The following is a 17,339-nucleotide window of genomic DNA, read 5'->3' as shown; positions in this document are numbered from 1 at the left end:
CAGGAGAAATTCTAAAGAAATTAGTGCAGAAATGATAAATTAGCTAGTAATTAATCGGGGGCCTTGGAGCATCCAGGGATGGTCCAGGTGCTTTGTGAAAATACAGGTCTTTAGTTTAGGCTTTAAGCAAATGACTTAAGACAGCAAATGATGATGCTCTGCCACCTGTGCAGTAGTGGGCGCTAGTTTACCACAGAGTTTTGAGTCATGTGGTTTTGTAGGCTGGAGTCAGGGTTTCAGATCTGATGTGGTTGACTACAGGAATCCAGTGGAAGGAACCCAGCAGTGGAGTGATGTTGGTGAATTTGGGTAGACTGAATATTATTGTACAGTTGTATTCTGGATTAGCTGTAAGCGCCGTGTGGTGTGTGCATGGCCTGCCTGCAGTGAGCTGTAGTCACCCAGTCCTAAGAGCATGAGTGACCGGACAAGCACTGAGTGGCTTCCCTGGAAAGAATTAGCCAAATCCTTCTGATGTAAAACAGAGACCAGCATATGTGGGTCACACTAGAGATAAAAATGGTGATGGCTTGTCCAGGACCACTTCGAGATGTCATGTTTTTTCACATTAGGGAATTCTCTCAGCAAATGACTAGATCCATCCTGCTGTGATTTAGTTTTAATGATAGTCAGCCTTCCATGAGATATTAGACTGGGATTTAGATGTTTAGATGTTGGTATCTAAAGGAGGAAATGAGACAAGGAGATGATTGTCATCTGCATGGCAGTGGTAGCAGACACCACTGTTGAAGAGGTCCAAGCACTGATCCTTGTGGGACCCCTATGGGAAGCCCAAAGAGTGAGAATAATGAAAAGTATGAGTGTAATGAGTTTAACAAAATTTTGTTGACAGTCTTCCCAAAACATATGAAGGAGCAGATTCTTTGTGCCACATGATATGAATGCCCTTCTTAGTGGGATGAAGGTCACGTCAGTGCTGAGCACGAGCAAGATTAGTGAGAAATGATAGAAGAATATTGTGCTTGACACAATGGCAGCAGGCAGCAGGCAGTACTGAGGGCAGCCGGGCCGATCTGGCACCGTGAAGCTTCTCAGTATCTGCAGTGAGGGACGTTTCTGGACAAGATGCTAGTGTGAAGCCAGACTGGCTGGGATCATGGAGTCCATCCTGACTGAGGAAAAGACACAGCTAATAATATACAAGTCTTAGACTTTTAGCAAATAAAGTTAGATACTGGTCAGTAGCTTCTGACACTGGAAGGTCAAGGGTGCTTTTTTGCAGAATGACTGTAACCCTGGAAGTCATGGTGGTGGCTGGAACATGACTGGATGTTACAGAGCCATTTATGACGGCTTTGGTGAAGGTGCAAAGGTCCTAGAGGACTGTGGAAGGGAGGTGGAGGGACAGGAGTAGAGTTACTAGACAGAAGGTGCTGTAGAACGTGTTCTGGAGTTGGAGGGAGGAAGATAAGGGCTAGAAGGGGATGTAGAGTAAGGAATGGGGAGCATGTGAGCTTTCTCCTCCTCAGGAATGAAGGCGGGAGTTTGAGGAAGGAAGAGAGGATGCGTGGACCTCGCATTTGTCCATACTGGAGGGTCACAGTGTTTTTCTTTAGAAAGCTGACTTTGCAGCAATTGTGAGAGGAACCTGGAACATTTTCAGAGGAGCACACATGATAAAGAGCATCTTTCTCCAGTTTTTCTCAGCCGTTTTCTGTGGTTGCTACAAGGCGCCTCAGTCACAGAGTAAGGGTGGAGATTTGGTTTGCCTTGAGTAGGCAGCGCAGAGTCTGATTATTGACGAGGAAAGAAAGAACTTGTTAGCAGCAGATTTCTGAACTACAGAAAAAAACGATTCAGGGGAAGGTGGGATTTTGGGCACTGGGGATGGAGGAGGGATAGAGTGGATGCCACATGGAGAAGGAGAGTGTATGCGTGTGGTTATTGAGATGGCAGGGAGGGAGATTGTGAATGAAACAGATCTGATGATCTGAATAGAGGAGGGAGTTATTTTCAAGTTAAGAGCTGAGGCCGGCCTGGTGGAGAGCAGAGCAGCACGCCTGCTCTCTGCATCAGAGTAGAATGATTGAAGGTCAGGTCAAACGATAATAACACAACAATGAGATGTAAGGATTCCAATTTGTCTGAAGGGAAGTTGAAGTCTCCTAGGAGAGTGAGAGGAGTCCTGTCAGATGGGAAAGAACTCAGAAGGACATCCAGTTCTTCTGTGAACTTACTTAGAGGACTAGAGGGGGTGGTAGACTACCATAATGTGAAGTTTAGTGGGGAAGGATACACTTTCAGCATGGAATTCAAATGATGAAATGGTGAAATGGGACAGATGAGTGTGAAATGCCAGAGAGAAGCAGACCTGCGCCTCCACCACAACCATCCTGCCATGGAGAGAACGAGGAGGAACAGGCAGAAGACAGAACAGCTGCTGCTGAAGTGTCTCAGGAGTGATCCAAGCCTCAGTCACTGCTAGAAAGTGGAGGTTGTAAAAAGATACTAGAACTGAGATGAAGTCAGCTTTCTGGTTGACAGAATGGCAGTTACAGAGTACACTTCCTCTCACCACTGTCTGAGAGTGTAGAGACTGTGGAGAGTAGGTGAGATTGTAGAGACTGTGGAGAGTAGGTGAGATTTTAGAGACTGTGGAGAGTAGGTGAGATTGTAGAGACTATAGAGAGTAGATGAGATTTTAGAGACTGTGGAGAGTAGGTGAGATTGTAGAGACTGTGGAGAGTAGGTGAGATTTTAGAGACTATAGAGAGTAGATGAGATTTTAGAGACTGGAGAGTAGGTGAAATTTTAGAGACCATGGAGAGTAGGTGAGATTGTAGCAACCGTGGAGAGTAGGTGAGATTTTTCTCACTGTTACAGATTGGATGTCTTTGAAGTTTATAGGAGATGAAAACAGAGATCAGATAGATACATATTTGGCATGAGAGGCAGTTAGTGAAAGTAACTGAATAGTCGGAAAAGTTTATAAGTTGTTTTTTGATGATTTTGCTGCATTTAGTGCGTGACATTTTTAAAGTATCCATGCTAGAAGTTCCATGAAATTGTGTGTAATTGCCCGCAGTTGCATTTAAAGTCGGTAATACCAGCCACCTGTCGCAGTCTTGTGAGAGTTCCTTAAAGTGTAGGATCAAATAAAAGTCTATTACACAGACCCTCTCGAAGACACCCCTACCACCCGACACAGACGCATGTAGCAGTCAACACATGCTGAACTTTAGAAAAACATGTTAAAAGACTGTAGTAATAGAGCATTGGGAAAACTGCAGTAAACCAGTATTAGGAAAATAACATAAACAAGTGATGGGGAAAAATGCAGCATTGGGAAAGCGAGGGCTGGAGACGCAGGCTTGCAGGCTTCTCTGGCAAAATATGCACTAAGCAATTAATTATGCAGAAAAACATGGCGTGAACGGTAGCAGCAGCTCGTGGAACATGCCTGGCTTGAACAAGTGCCATGATGGACAGATTTGCCTGCAAATTAACAACGTGGCTTCTAAACAGAAGAGGGATTTGGGTGGAAATGTCGGCTACTAAACAGATGCCATTGGAAAGAATGTCAGTAAGTGCTCTGCACTTGGTTTCTGTACATATAATAAATGTGTTACTGAAAATGAATATTCATAATTAATGACTGGTCAGTGATGATGGCTTTGTGAGGGTCCTTGGAGATATATATATATATATATATATATATATATATATATATATATATATATATATATATATATATAAAATTCAGATACGTTACTACACCTTTCAGTTTGATGAATGTAACAGGACATGACAGTCGTATGTCGTATGTTTCGCCTGTTGCTTTTTTTTTTACTGCTGAGCACCCCAGAGACCCCAGAGCACCGCAGAGACCCCAGAGACCCCAGAGCACCGCAGAGACCCCAGAGACTCTAGAGCACCCCAGAGGCCCCAGAGCACCCCAGAGCTCTGCAGAGACCCCAGAAACCTCACAGCTCTGCAGAAACCCCAGAGCTCTGCAGAGACCCCAGAGCACCGCAGAGACCCCAGAGCACCTCAGAGACCCCAGAGACCACAGAGCACCCCAGAGACCCCTTAGACCCCAGAGCACCCCAGAGACCCCAGAGCACCGCAGAGCTCCAAGCAAGAACATGATATCAGAGATGGTCTGTTATTGATGTTGTATCCTAGCTAATCACCAGTCACTCCTTCGTGAATATTGCTGCTTGCTAGCAGTTCTCTCTGGTGCTCCCTGTGCCTCTGGACTGTTCTGCAGGGCTGCTAATTGTCTGACTGAGTCCGGGCCCACGGGATTTGATTGGCCTTCATGGTAAAAGTCTTTCTGCTGGAGAGAAGCACGTTCATGAGTCGTAATGAGCTCACCGCAGTGGCCACAGAAAAGAGCTGATTATACGAATGAATCATCCTACAGAAGCTCTGTTTGAAGGAAAGAGAGAGCTGGGAGCCACAGCTGGGACGAGGGCAATTTATACCAACAGCCTCCCGGTCTGTGGACCCATTAAAACAATACCGGCAGGATAGTCAGTTTAGGAAAACACCTTAGCAACCTTTGCCACTATGCAAATCAAACAGGCCGGATGGTACTATGCAGTGATATGCAAAGCCCTGGTCTGAGAATATCAGCAGGCAAGGTTTAAATAAAATAAACAGGTTAAAGGCAAAGCTCCCTGGGCTGTGTGTGTGTGTGTGTGTGTGTGTGTGTGTGTGCAGCAGGTAGGGTTTGTAGTGTAATAACACATATCATTTAAGAAGAGCGACAGAGAGGGTGAAAGACAAAGAGAGTTAAAGACAGGGGGAAAGAGAAGAGAGAGGAGAAAGAGAGTGATGGACAGAGGAAGAGGTGAGAGAGGGGGATAGATAGTGATGGTGAAAGAGAGAAAGATGATGTTGTGTGTGCGAGAGAGAGAGAGACAGAGCAGGATAAATGAAATGTGTGAGGATGAATCATACACAAGGCATTGACCAAAGCTTGTTTCCATTAGTGACTACATTAAAATGATGGAGGTGATTAGAGCAGTCTATTAAATTACATTCATTTACTACATTCAGGCCAAATAGAGAAAGAGGGCTGTGGTGTGGCCTGCATCGCGCAATTAATGAAAAACGGCGACACAAATAGAGAGAGATGGAAAAGCAGTGTTTCATCCGTTATTGGTGTGTTATTGCTCTGGCATGTTCCTTCACTGGTCTCGTGAGGCCTGATCCTGTCGTTAGTGCCCTGGCAGCCTGGGTCCTGTTCCCACCCAGCTGTCTGTGAGGGAAGCCACAGCCATTATTATGCCTGAAGTGTGTGTGTGTATGTGTGTGTGTGTTAGTTTTACATAAGATAACAGAGATGACGGGAAAAATTAGAGGCTCACAGGTGCATGTCTTAGAGCACAGTGACCCCACAGAGAGTCTGTAAGCCTGACGTGGTTTTTCTCTGATTTATTGAAAGAGATTTCTCCGGGGAGCCTGTTGGGTGTTTGTGTGATGGCACCCAGGGTTTCCCGGCATGATGGAGGGTCTCCAAACTCCAAGTCCTGTGTGTGTTTCAGGGTGAAAGAGGGATTATTTAAAGCAGATCTCCCTGCTTCACTCCTCTACATATTCATGAGGGGAGCCGGATTTGCATTCTGGATGTGTTCAGGGTCTGTGGAAATCCCTCTCCCTCCCACCATGTGCAGGGGATTAAAGGGCAGGTTGGGGGGGGGGGGGGGGCGGCTACGGAGGGGCTGCCTTCCTTTGGCAGAAGTGACGTTAAACCTTGTGGGAACTGCAGCTGGGATCTAAAAGCATCCTGTGTTCTCAAGCCCTGGGTGGAGCAGGAGGGCAAGGCTCCCAGCCAGACGGGTGGAGTAAGAGGGCGTGGCTCCCAGCCAGATGGGTGGAGTAGGAGGGCGTGGCTCCCAGCCAGATGGGTGGAGTAGGAGGGCGTGGCTCCCATCCAGCTGGGTGCCTGTGCTGGGGCTATACATATCAACAAGCCAGCTGGCTGGGAGACAGTAGTGTGGGTATGGGATGCAGCTTCATGAACACCTGTTTGCCTGGGACAGTTAAGCAGACCAAAATTGCCAATCAAGGGTTTGTGAAGTGCTGGCAGAATTTTCAATGTCCTCCCATTAATGTGGGAAAACAGGCTTTGCTGGCAGATCACTGACAACACAGGACAGCATGTATGGGTGCGGTTGGTCTACAGAATAATGAACACTGAGGTCTCTGCTACTCATACCATCATCCAGGATGATATCAAACAACAGTGGAAGCAGCTAGGTACCATAGATGTTCTACATTTACAACATTGCACTAACACTTTTATCCAAAGTGACTTACAAGTATAACTGAGTACAACTTGAGGGTTAAGGGCCTTGGTTAGGGGCCCAACAGTGGCTTTTTGGTGGGGGTGGGACTTGAACCAGCAACCTTCCGATTACGAGACAGCAACCTTAACCACTGAGCTTAGCTGCTTTAGAGATAGGTATCAGAGATATTTTAGGTACCATAGATATTCTATGTATTATAGCTATTCTAGGTGCCTATAGACATTCTAGGTGCCTTTTCATCTGATGGGAGCCAGAGAACGATCTATTCAAATAGTCTCTGACCTCACCTTCATGTTTCACTCCTTCCCTTATGTGACAGGTTAACTGTCTCAGACCCTGCCAGAGGACATGGGTCCTGACCAAAGCCCCTCCATCCCTGTGCAGGTGTTTTTCTCTGCCTCTCCCGTGGGACCTCTTAGTTCGATTCCATCAGCCAGATGTTTGAGTGATTCATTTTAATTATACACAAGATGTCAAATGTCCGGTGCCAGATCATTAGAGTTTCACACAGGGCCAAGCTCTTCACAAGGGGCATGGGGACAGCATCTCCCTTCTTCATCTGTATATCACTGAATTAATCCCACGACAACTCCAGCAGTGACGTCTGGCATCCCTGCCCCCCACCCCCCGCCCCCACCCCTCACCCCTCACTCCCCCATGCTCACATTTAATCCTGTCACATCTAAACCCACACTGGCCTCCCGTGTGACGAAGGCTGTCATACGTAGCCCCACTGGTACTGCACGCTCAGAGCCGCCAGTTCATCCAGACCTAACCATTTTCGGTTTGTTTTGGATCTCTGAGCCTATGAGAAGCTGCCTTTCAGGGAACTGAGCAGGTGTAATTCTCAGTGCCTTTAACACCGAGGACATCACTGTGCACGACAAAGCTCAGCGAGGGATCTTAATACAGGTTACATCATTGGTAGGGCGTCACAAGAATGCGGACCATGTTTCAGCAATAATTCGTGCTCCGTTAGCCGGGGGCTTGTTAGTCAGAATGAAGAACTGTTGAATCTGCTCCGATGAGCAAACCTCCTCTGGTTCGGCCTCCGGCGCCTACGAGACAAAAACCAGCTTCACTCATCTAGAAACCCATTCACCTCATTGTAATGTGATTCTACAGTCATATTACCTGATTATTTAAAATAAATAACCCAGTATCTAATTTAAAATAACACAGTAACTAACTAAAATAAATCAGAATTTGATTGCTTTTTTCTCAAGCTACTATGGCATTTTATGCTAAGGAAAACAGCTACAGGATTTGGTATATAAACTGCACCCGACGATCTAAATGTCTTTTAATGCAACCGGTGTGCGTTTATGGCTGTAATTTATGATGCTGAGATGAGCAATCAGTCACTGACACAACAAAACAATTATCATTATCCAATAAGCAGCTTCTTACGTTGTCAGATTGCTGGCACACGGCCGAGAGCCGTGTAGTTTTAAATGTATCGCTTTCCCATGACTTGTGATTCCCTCTGGACGATGAAACCCACCAGTCCCTCACAGACTAGCTGTAAACCAGTTAAGGCTGTGAGCCTCTCCCAGCCTGCGCAGCAGCTCCAGGTTGGAGGCGCTGTCTCCTCCGTTTGCTGGCTGCGGTGCTGCTATCGATGTGTTTTTGGTGCACAATTTTTTTACACTGTTTTCTTTTTTTTCTTTGTCTTTGTTCGTTTCTACTTTGCCTCTTGTTCGAGGTTCCTCATTAACTCCTGCAGTCAGAGCTGAGTAGATTGCTAACAGTGCTGAGGTCCTCTGGAGACGCTGTGTGTGTGTGTGTGTGTGTGTGTGTGTGTGTGTGTGGTGGTGGGGGGGTATTTCCGTCTACTCTGTCCTGGTTCCTGCAGATTACACTCTCTCTTTCCTGGGACGACTGTCCACGTCCTACTTGGCAGTCAGATGATACTGGAGTTCCTTGTCAGGGGTCAAGGACACTCCATAGAAGTGCCTTGACAAGGCTGAGGTGGGTAGACTACTCAGAGAGTTTACAAGAGAGTCTTAAACGTTTTCCCCACATTCTCAGTCAGTGGTGTTGACCACAATAAGACACAGTCAAACCCTGCAAAGAGGAGATTAGCAAAGCAAGGCAGTGTTACCGGGTTACTGACCGGAGTTGCCAGGAGCATGCGTGTATGTGTGTGTGTGTATGGTTGTGTATGGGTGTGTGTGTGTGTGTGTGTGTGTGTATGGTTGTGTATGGGTGTGTGTGTGTGTGTGTGTGTGTGTGTGTGTGTGCGCATCTGTGTATGTGTGTGTGTGTGTGTGTGTGTGTGTGCGCGCATCTGTGTATGTGTGTGTCTGTGTGTGTGTGTGTGTGTGTGTGTGTGTGTGTGCGCGCGCATCTGTGTGTGTGTGTGTGTGTATGGGTGTGTGTGTGTGTATGTGCGTGTGTGTGTGTATGTGTGTGTCTGTGTGTCTGTGTGTGTGTGTGTGTGTGTGTGTGTGTATGTGCGTGTGTGTGTGTATGTGTGTGTCTGTGTGTCTGTGTGTGTGTGTGTGTGTGTGTGTGTGTGTGTGTGTGTGTGTGTGTGTGTGTGTGCGCATCTGTGTATGTGTGTGTCTGTGTGTGTGTGTGTGTGTGTGTGTGTGTGTGTGTGCGCGCATCTGTGTGTGTGTATATGTGTGTGTGTGTATGGGTGTGTATGGTTGTGTGTGTGTGTGTGTGTGTGTGTATGGGTGTGTGTGTGTGTATGTGCGTGTGTGTGTGTATGTGTGTGTGTAATCATGAGAGGGTAACTGGCTGTACTCAGCAGTGCTCTCACGCCTCCTGCATCCCTAATGAAGCGTTACTGCCCCGCTCTTCCCGTCTGGTCCGTTACACCTGGGTTATGGGATGACACAAGGCTTTCATACAGGAGTTTCCACTATAATTTAATCTCTTCCCTTCTGGAAAAATACCAAACATATTCTCAGATATGTTCTCATATATGTTTTCAGATATATTATCAGATATGTTCTCAGATATAATGTCAAATAAATATAGAATGGCAGGCAAACGAGAGACACCTGACACCTGGCGCTGTGACACCCGGTGAAAGGGAGGGACACAGAAATCACCACACACATGGAACACACAGAAAAGAAACAAACAAAGAACCCGAAACACTTTGACACACACCAGGTACACGGTTTGTTTTCGATTGTTACCTAAGTATGAAATCATCTGTATTTTACAAATGCTTGTTTGCTCAGAAACTAAAGCTGGAATTCTGAATTTTACTGAATCTGTCTTTTGATGTTTAACAGCCAAAGAGAGAATACAGTGGTGACAGGCTGCTGATAAGCTGCTCAGTGCCTTTAAGTGTAAGGATTCTGAGTTACAATAAAGGCATCTCAACTCATCCGTCACAGCTAACGTCTTCCTGGTATTTTTTCCCGAAGCCGGATCATTCAGCCTGACATTCAGAATTCCTTTGAGTTGTCTAATCCTTTAATGAGGTGTCTGTTCTGTTAGTGTGGGCAGGTTCTCATCCTATGGCGTCCTTCTAGAGTCCCGTACACTTTGGATAATACGATGTGCTTGTGTGTTTGCCCCTGGAGTTTTGTTTCATTGTGCTAGGAGTGTTATCATAGGAGTGTTATCACAGGAGTGTTATCACGAGTGTTATCACAGGAGTGTTATCACGAGTGTTATCACAGGAGTGTTATCACAGTGTTCTTGGTGCTAAATGTAACTTCATGAAAGGGAATTTTTGCATGGCCAGCCCATTCACTCTTTAAGGTCCATGCTGTTCAAACCCAGGAACGGCTGAAAGAACCCTTTCTACAGGAGATATGCGGCCATGTGGTTTAGTCTGTGGAATACAGCTGTGAGTAAGATGTCCAGCATTGTAGAAAACAGACTGGCAGACAAATTAATATGCTAATTGTGGAAAAGTGCTAGTATAGCTGTTAAGCTGAGCTACGGCATTTGGGAGGCAGGCATTGTCACTAAGACAGCCCTGATCCTGCCTTATAATGAGATCTATTCTCTAACCTATTACAAATGACTCCAACAGCAGATATTGCCTCTATAATACTGAAGTAAAGGGGGAAGAGTTTGATGGGCAAATGTATGGTAGCTCTTTCACACAAACCAGTGCAGACTAGTTTTAATAGAATTATGTTCGCAAGTAATTCCATTTTACAACAGTTGCTTGCAGATTGTTTTTTTTTTTATAATTTAAAAGATCAATCAAATATCAATCACAACTCAAGTGGCTTCTTTTCTGTGCATCGGTATTTGAGGAGCCAGCAGGGATGTTTTACGTGTCTGTCTGACATGTCCAGGGTGAGAGACACTGTAGGCTGTGCCTTCAGACAAACCTCCCTGTCTGCCGAGAACCAAAGCAATCCACACCTTGTATTAATCCACACCTTGTATTAATCCACATTGCGTATCAATCCACACTCAGCATCATTTTTTGAGGGATTTTACAGAGTCTACATTTGGTTGCCTGGCATGAGTCTGAAGTTGCCACGTCTTTCCCCAGAGAACATTCATGCAGCAGTAGACAGCAGCTGAGTGCAAGGCATTTGGTTCCCAGCAGTCTGGGGTTCGTGGCATCTGACCCTATTAAGGCAAAAATCCTGGAATTCACCTTGTGCGTGTTTTGCTGCACTGTGCCGTCGCTTTCACTCAGTTCATCCAGAATGAAGAATTCTGGTAATTGAGCCTCAGTAGCTTTTAGATTCAGCAAACAGCCAGTGAACGTGGATAGTGCAGTGAACGAGGACTGTGCAGTGAATGTGGAGAGTAGAGTGAATGTGAACAGTGCAGCAAACGTAAACAGTACAGTGAACAGTGCAGTGAACATGGACAGTGCAGTGATATGAGTGGATTAGTAAGGACTTGCTGACTTCCTAATGCTGTATTACTAGTGTAAGACTATAACCCTAAACTGTAGTGCTACACTGCTATACTCCAGCATCATATTTCACTCTGCAGGTCATTTCCCTCTAGATATGAGAGTCCACTGAAAGTGGGCAGACAGTGATGTTTACTGAGGGTAGAAGTGTTCATGGAGTCTAGTTCACAGAGACAGTGATGCTTATTGATCCTGACCCTACATATAAGCTTTGTAAAGGCAAATGTCTTGAATATGTATTTATATGTATTTTTTATGTATGTTGCATATTTCGATCACTGTGGGAACATTTGGACCGCAAAATAGGGGGTAAATTGAACATACACACACACACACACACATATAAAAAATGGATGCTGGCATTAATATCGTCCATCATCCATGATGTCTTATGGGCGGGGCTTTCTCTAGGGCCCATCCACCATGACCTTCTGCCCTGACCTCTGACCTGAGGAGGCTGCAGAGGATCAGGGTTACACCTGTTAGAGGTCACATCTGTCAAGGGAGCTCAGGAGACAGGCAGCATTCCTGCACCACTACACACCAATACTACACTGTAACACTACACTGTTATCTTACAATATAACACACCACAATACTACACTGTAACACTACACTGTTATCTTACAATATAACACACCACAATACTACACTGTAATACTACACTGTTATATTACAGTATAACACACCACAACACTACACTGCAACACTACGCTGTTATATTACAGTATAACACACCACAATACTACACTGTAACACTACACTGTTATATTACAATATAACACACCACAATACTACACTGTAATACTGCACTGTTATATTACAGTATAACCCACCACAATACTATACTGTAATATTGCACTGTTATATTACAGTATAACCCACCACAATACTACACTGTAACACTACACTGTTATATTACAGTATAACCCACCACAATACTACACTGTAACACTACACTGTTATATTACAATATAACACACCACAATACTACACTGTAATACTGCACTGTTATATTACAGTATAATACACCACAATACTATACTGTAAAATTGCACTATACTACTACACTGAGATGTGATATGTGAACTGTTGCTATATTACCATTTGGAAGAAAATTACCATCTGCTGGAATCATTACCTTAAATCTGTCTCTGCTTTCCTCAGATCACTTCCCACTGCAGCAGTATTTTCCACTCTCTGCGTACTTGGCTCTTACGATGGAGCTCTAGGTGTTAATTAACATTCGCCAGATATTACCCCAAATGGCCATCTTTCTGTTTGCTTTACCGCAGACACCTAATTTCAGGCTGGGTTAGGGTTAGGGTTAGGGTTAGGGTTAGGGTTAGGCTTAGGGTTATGGTTAGGGTTAGGGTTAGGGTTAGGGTTAGGGTTAGGCTTAGGGTTAGGGTTATTAGGGTTAGTGTTATTAAGGTTAGGGTTAGGTTTATATCCAATATCGAGTGATCTGTAGTTCCGCTTGGTCCAGTTTGACCTATTTGACCTTTGAAGCAGCAGATGATCCTTTAGTAGACGGCACCATCCTCCACCTCTGTGACACCCACTGACCACCACCGTCATCTGAACCCCACCTGATGGATGCAGACGGCAATTACAAAATGTGAAAATGTCAATATTTGAACTGCACAGCATTGCAAAATGTATATCAATATTGCCAGCCAAAAGAAAAAGAAAAAGAAAAAAAATTAGCATACTGAACATTGGTAAACATTTTATGAAAGCGCGAGAAAGAGAGAGAGACAGAGAGAGAGATTTGAGAGACAGGGAGATAAAAACAGAGAGAGAGAGAGAGAGAGAGAGAGAGAGAGAGGAGTTCAACGTCAACTGCAGGAATAATTTCATGAAAACATTCCATCATAGCGTGTTTGCGGAAGCCACCGTGATCTTATCTGGTGTCAGAAAAAAAGCAGCTGTTATTCTGTGTGCTGGCTCAGAGTCGTGTTGCGTGAGGCGGCGCGAGGCTGCGTGAGGCAGCGTCAGAGTGCCTTTTTTCATAATGGAGCTGCATCATAACATGGATCATAACATGGCTGAAGGACAGAGTGATATTTCTACATTGCTATGGAAGCATTATGTCAGTGCTGCCCGTTTGCTGCCTCCAGGGGGTGTGTTCTGCAGGGGGGGTCCTGTGGCCCTGAGGTGTTTGGCAGGCGGGCACGTCTGCTCATATCCACCCGCTGCATCATCATTCCCATATCCACACCTGTGGAGGGTTTGGTGACCGATTCAGGACCAGCTGCTCTGGACCATTTGAACGTCCTGCTTTCCTGGATGGTGCGGATGTCTCCACACACTGCGAATGTTGCTAAGAGCAAATCAGGAGGCTTAGTGCCTCCTCAACGTCTTCTGCTGCGTTTGTTAAGTCTGAGATGTCACTCGAGTAGCTCTAATCACACGACGCTCATCTCAAAGTGCACACAGTCACTTCCACAGGCATTTCACTGTTAATTAACTCAATCCCAGCTCTGCCCTATGGCATGCTGAGAATTAGTTTAAAGTGACAGATCACTGCGAGGTGAAAAGCATTCAGGGTTCCTCTCAGTGTTTAGCACAGGCAGTGCCAACCTCTGACATGGGATGTGAAAAGCATTCACGTGGGGAAGCCTCCATTTTTTTGTTACAACATTACGTTTTTCGTTGTCTTTTGTGAGCCGTAGGGGAAGATGAGAAGAATTCAGACCTTCACACAGAACAAATCACTTCAACTTCCTTGCTGGTAAACCCATCACACAGAAAAACAGACTACGGCCATCTCTCGTGCAGGAGAAAGGCTTCCATCCTTGGATGGAGAGCTGGACTGTGACCTTCAGACTGGTGGGAGCTGTTTTAACCCCCCCCCCCATCCATCATCCTTTCACCAGGCCTTGTCCCTGTGTCACCTGATAGCCACCTTCAGTTTCCCCTGAGAAGTCACGCCGGATTGATCGGTGCTATCGATGGCGATGCTGGTTGCTGTTCAGGTCAAGCTGTCCTTGGAACAGTAGCCATGGTGACGGGTCTCCTTTCAGAGCCTCACCTCATCTGCTCAGCACCTCGTCTCAGAGACACGCTGACGTAAGCAGGAGCTGAAGACCCTCAAACTCAGGGCGTAGCAGGGATGTCACATTTCTGAATGGCCAGCCACTGAATCCCTGCTGGCTGTTGTACACTGAGGGGACAGATTGTAGGAATAAGAAGAATGAGGGCACAGTCTGTAGGTCTGAGAGTCTAGACTGTAGGAATGAGGGAACAATCTGTAGGACCCTCAGGAAATATTGAAACTGGAGCACTTGACCTCATCTTTTGTTGAATAGGTCAGTTTCCAGAGTAGCACTGATGTAATCACTGTGAGTAGTGGGTAGTGTTATTGTTTGACGGCAGCGTGGTCCTGAACCAGGAGACGCACACGTCCCACCGCTGGGTGAGTAGTGCAGACAGAGGCTCTGTGCGATTTGGGGGCTTTTGTGAAGTTTATTTACATACACTGTCATTTTCTAAATAGTATCGTGACTTGTAATGTAACCGTATAGTGCAGAAAATATGTTGTATGTGGCGCGGCCATTCAGTGTGTGTGTAGGAGGATTCACATTGAATTGTAACATTTTGGGAGTGTGTGTGTGGGGGGGGGGGTGTGGGGGGGGTGTAAGTGTGGCACTGAATAAACAAACTCCCAGTGTGTGTGTGCTGTGCTTAACTCTACCACATTGCTGTCTGTTTATCAGAATTAGCCTCCCAGTCTCCTCGGAGCAAAAGTATTCACCAACTGGGAAAACAACCAATCAACCACAAGCTTCCATCTGTGTCAGCCTGCCCTCTTCACAAGAGATTTATCATCCAGAGTTGCTGCGTTGTTTGGCTCCCTCTCCAGAGCCTGCAGCTAGTTTCCTCTGATCCGCTGGCCCCTTTAACAAGGTCGGGAAATCCCGCGTCGTCGCTGTAGCTGGGTGCATTTGGAGTGGTTCCTCTAGGCAGGTGAAAATTTTCCTGATGATGTCACCACGCAGGCCCATCCTGCACTGGAACTTTGGGAAAAATCTAATTGCCACCTCACCACTTCCCCCTTTCATTCCACTAAGAATGTGTAATCTCGGCAGTCAGTGCCGAGGGATGGAGAGGGGGGTTGATCTCTGTTGTGTGATCCGCGACACAGTAAACAGCTGCACTGCTGACTGTGTGCAGCGTCTGGTGCCATTACCGGCTGGGAACACACGTTGTCACGTCAACGTTAATGTGGGCTCCATTAAGCACACGTCTCATAGCTCACATGAGAATGCATGTTTACGATATTCATTTCTCTGAACAAAGCCCCTGGCTTTGTGATTTAGGGCTCGCCAAGGTGCTGCGCTAGGCAGACTCCACTGTTCAAGCCCTTCTGGATGGCCGGATACCGACTGTTTGGTTGATAAAATGTATCACAGTTGAAGAGACAAGAACAGGATTGTTGTATTATTATGATTTTATAAATTTTATTCAGGAATGAGTCGAGGAAAGTTAATTGCCCAACATGAACCGTTACCATTTTGAGATCGGGACACTTCACTGATATTGACAAACCCAGCAGCCAGGGCCTTGGCCAGATCTTTGTACATGAGGCTGGATGTGACTTTATAATTCACAATTCGTAAAGCACTGTGATAATTAAAGATTAATGGAGAAAGTGTTGTGCTCACTGGTACCGAGGGAGATGACGGATCGTTTCATTATCGCATGGGATCAGACGAGCCACGCAGTTTGCTTCTCCATGCATGAAGTTCAGACCTGAGGAGGTGGGGCAGCCTCAGAATGTAGGAGACGGGGCAGGCTTGTATCACAGGAAGTGTTGGAGGCAGGGCAGACTCAGAGTGTAGGGGGCGGGGAAGGCTCTGACCGAAGGAGGCGTGGCAGGCTTGTTTACTATAGCCTCTTTGGGAGGAACACGGTAAAACAGACATGGGTGTGTTCCTGTGATCAGAGTACACAGGGCTGAGTCCCTCTTGATGCTTCATTCTCAAAATTATTTTATGGTCACATGGTTGTGAGTGTGAGAAGTGAGACGGCTGATCCTAGATCAGTTTAGCCTTTGGTATGTGTGTGGAAGGAGCTGTCCTCCTGCACTCAGACACTTCATAAGCACTCCATGGTCGGCAGTGCCATCAGTGGCCAGCAGGTGGGGCTGTTCTCTCAACGCCACTCACTTCCAGTCAGAACCTCTTAGGTTCATCCCAGCAACATGCTGCAATGCTGAGGTCTGCCGTGCAACTGGGGCGTGAGCTGCACACAGCTTCCAAAGAAGCACCATCCAAAAACAACCAGTTCAACAATCAGAGCAGAATGGAAAAACAATGTTGTGTTTAGACAGCACAGCATCACTAGAGCTGCACTTGCCTGGCTGGCCACCTGCTCTCCATGCAGGATTCATTTTGGAACACTTCGTCTGGACTCCTTACAGCCTGAGGGAGTCGTGAGGCAGTGAGGGAAAATGACAACACAACAGATAACGATGAAGGAACATGGAGCATCGCTGGCATTCCCACTTCCATCTACGGAACATGAATCATCCCTGCCATTCCTGCTTTAGTCTAGTGAACACGGAGCATTGTTGGCATTCCCACTTCAGTCTAGGGAACACGGAGCGTCCCTGGTTTTCCCACTTCAGTCTAGTGAACACGAATCGTCCCTGGCATTCCTGCTTCATTCTAGGATCCTTGCTATGATCAAATGAATACCTTTGTATCCATCACCTGCCTGTTGTACACACTCGGGGTGTTTGAACATGATATTAAACGTGAGGAAAAACGACTCCCCCAAGCCCCGCCATCACAGCACTGTACAGAAGCCCCTACAGAAATGTAATGAGGGGGGTGGGGCTGGGCGGGGCAAGTGTAACAGATTGGTGATTACCCTTGAACGGGACATTAATTAGAGCTAATTACTATTTGTTGTTAGGACAGAAGAGTGTGTGAAGGAGGGCTTCCTGATTCCATGTTGTGAGCCAGGGCGCTGAATCAGGCACAGATGCTCGTTAAACGGACCGTAACCGTGAGAGGTTCTGCTCCAGAGAGGAGGAGGCCATCACTCATCGCAATGGAGGACACTAGCAGAGTAAAAGTGCCCCGGGGGGTGGGGGGTGGGGGGGGGGGGTGTGGCCTCCTATTATAGCGTAAATCAAACATGAAATATGGCTCTGTCCAACTCAATATGGCTGTCAAACACTGTTTGTGTAAATT

General features: G+C 46.2%; 1 protein-coding gene across 2 annotated transcripts in view; it reads left to right on the top strand.

Moving 5' to 3' along the window:
• grm8a (glutamate receptor, metabotropic 8a) overlaps window positions 1–17,339 on the top strand; it is a 159,020-nt gene that overhangs the window by 89,911 nt on the left and 51,770 nt on the right. The window lies entirely within an intron of this gene.

Source organism: Electrophorus electricus, chromosome 7 (genome assembly GCF_013358815.1).
Source record: "Electrophorus electricus isolate fEleEle1 chromosome 7, fEleEle1.pri, whole genome shotgun sequence".
NCBI lineage: Eukaryota > Metazoa > Chordata > Actinopteri > Gymnotiformes > Gymnotidae > Electrophorus > Electrophorus electricus.
This window is presented reverse-complemented; position numbering and strand designations above follow the sequence as displayed.